We start from the raw sequence: 3,021 nt of genomic DNA on the forward strand, positions 1-3,021 counted from the left end.
AACAACAACAAAAACCTGTTTCTGCATTGACCTTGATGTAGATATGTGCTACTTCCCTTGCAGAGTTTCACTTTCTCTGGGAGCAGTTGCTCCCTCAACACATATTTACGGAGCAGCTATTTCTTACCAGGCCCTGTGTTAGGTCAGGGGATACCCAGTAAGCAAGACAGACATTTTCAGTCCTCAGCAGAATCAGAAAGATGGCTGCAAATTCTTAATCCTAGAACTAATTAATTCTACAATTACACCCAAGAATGCCCTAGGATCAGTATTTATAACTTGAGCTGGTAAGTGTCTCCACTCATCTGTTCTGGGTCCTGAGCTGCCTTTCCCAGCCTCTGTGCCTGAAAACCAGTCTCTGCTTGTTTCCTGATTTCCACCTTGGACTCCAGATCTTGATTTGGTGTCTATATGACGGTCCATACCTTGTGTTCTCCTCCCTGGCTTCAGCACCTAAATTTATCACTGTGGGATAGGATGCTAAGCAAGCCAGACCTAACCCCTGCTCTCAGGGACACAAGCTGGCTCCTGGCCTACTCTCTGGTCAGCACTGAGCTCTGCCTTTCCTGTTCACTTGGAACTGCTGAGCGTCAGCCTTGGCTCCCCTACATCTTTGCTCTGATTTCATGCCAGTCTCCGAGTTGACATTTGTGTTCATGGTACTTGCACATCTCCTTCCTGGTTGAACTGCCCTCCCCCCCGCCAACTACAACCTCAGGCAATATCCAAGGCAATATCCTGTCACTATGCCCAGGAGCTTGGTTCATCTTGTTCTGTCTTTGCCTGGCCTCTGAGGCAACCCAGGGCCTGGAGCTGACCCATCATCCTAACAGGGCTTCCATAAATATTTATGAAGTTGAATCAACTCAGCAGTAGTTCAGAAATTCCAGGACCCTTTAGAAGAATCTGGAGCAGTTGTCTCTAGTCTAATAGTATGTTCCACATTGGAAACACCTCTCGATCATCCTGGTGGTTCTCTGTGTTCCAGAAGGGTAGAAGAAAGGGCAGGTGCCATGTTGGGTGAGTCAGGGTGGGAGTGGGGCAACCCTCCACCTAGAAGTTCCATATCTGGGACTAGTTGGCAGCCTCCAGCCCAGCCCCTTGTCCAGGTCCTGAGGAGCCCTGGGAGTGCTGGAAACAGGTTCTGCCTGTTACTGGCTGATCTGGAGAGTGTTCTTACCTCCTCACCTCAGCATCAGAGGTCCTGACCACACAGGAAGCAGAAGCAGAGCCTGTCTGTGAAGCTCTTTGTTTTCCTTGAACGCCTCTTTGGATTTTTACATGAGTTGTTCATTCTGGATAAGAAACCTGTGGTTGGCATTTGTGAACTTTCTTCATACCCAGTAAGGTAGGTGCGGGCAACTTGCTTGGGACGCCAAAGCTAAATGAAGCCTTGTGAAGCTGATGACCAGGCTCCTGCTGTGTGTCAGTCAATGGCCATTATTTCTGTCATCTGCTCAATTCAGCCACTGGGTCACTAACTGGAACCTACTCTGGTTCTTGTTTAAAGTTAACTTAGACCTTTTCCTGAATTCTTTTTGGATCTTGATTATTTCACCCCAAAGATGAGAGAAAATTTTTGCTTTCTGAAAGAGTGGCTGAGCCTTCACATCCTGATAAGCAAATTTAAGATGACCCCATTTCCCAGTATTCACAGACCCGTGTCATTCCCTTCCCCTCAGCTCTTTCAGCGAATAGAATGCAACAAAAGGGATGGAATGTCATTTCAGAGATTAGGTTATAAAAAGACTGTGGCTTCTGTATTGGGCCTTCACTCCTCCTCCTCTTCAGAGTCCTCTCCTCCTTTCTTTCTTGGATTCCTCTCCTGGGGGACTGGCACGAACTGCTGTGTTGTGAGAAACCCTATGGAGACACCCTCAAGGTGTGGTAAGGAGTTGAGACCCTCAACCCAATAGCCTATGTGGAATGGAAGTCTGCCAACTCCCTGTGAGGAAGCTTGGGAGTGGATCCTTTTGCCCTGTTGAGTTTTGAGATGACTGCAGCCTTATAAGAAACTCTGAGTCAGGCTTACTCAGCTAAACTGTGTCTGGACTCTTGACCCACAAAGCTGAGGGACAATGTTTGTTATTTAGCTGTTAAGCTTTAAGTAATTTGTAATGCAGCAAAAGATAAATAATTTATTTCCTCATATTGGAGCTCCAAGTGTACGGCTTAAATTTCTTTCTTAACTTCTCATTCATAACTTTCCTGCCATGTGCCTGCTGTTTTTTGTTTTTTTTAATCAAGGTTGCTACTAGCCCATAATTTACCTTTGTGCCAATTAAGAAAAGGTCCCATCCCTTAAGACACTTTTTTTTTTTCCTTTGGCTGGAAAACTGTCATAAACATCCAATCTGTAATGACTAGGAAGGGTGTGGGACCCAGTAGATATGCTGCCTTTGTGCAGTGCACAGTTGGCACCACTACTCTGGCCCCATTCCTGCTAAAATTTCCCCTTCCAATATCATCAACGACTTGCCATTTTTCAAACCTGATGACTTTCCCTTAGTTGTCTTTTTCTTTGATCTCTTGGCTTCTCTTGACGTTGTGGATCATTCTCTCACCCCTACAACTTGTGTAAGATTGTAGGAGATTGGACTGTGATAGTGGTATATGACTAAAAAGATTGATTAGCTATTGCAACAACTTCAGTACAACTAAGCTAGTCTTTCAAGGTAGCTGTCTTAGGCTGTTTTTTTTCCCCACCCCCTGTTATAATAGGATACCCCAGTCTGGATAATTTATAAGCAACAGAAGCTTATTTGGCTCATGGTTCTGGAGGCTGGGAGGTCCAGGGACTTGGTACCGACTCTGGTGAGGGCCTTTGAGCTATATCACAACTTGGTGGAAGGGGAAGTGTGCATGTGTGAGTCAGAGAGGAAGTGGGACCAAACTCATCCTTTTTATCTGAAGCCCACTCCCATGATAACTAGCCCACTCCCTCCACAACAGCAGTAATCCAAGCAGGCAGAGACTTCATGGTCTAATCACTTCTCAAAAGCCCCACACTGGCAGTTCAAT

This window comes from Marmota marmota, unplaced genomic scaffold (genome assembly GCF_001458135.2).
Source record: "Marmota marmota marmota unplaced genomic scaffold, marMar, whole genome shotgun sequence".
Taxonomy (NCBI): domain Eukaryota; kingdom Metazoa; phylum Chordata; class Mammalia; order Rodentia; family Sciuridae; genus Marmota; species Marmota marmota.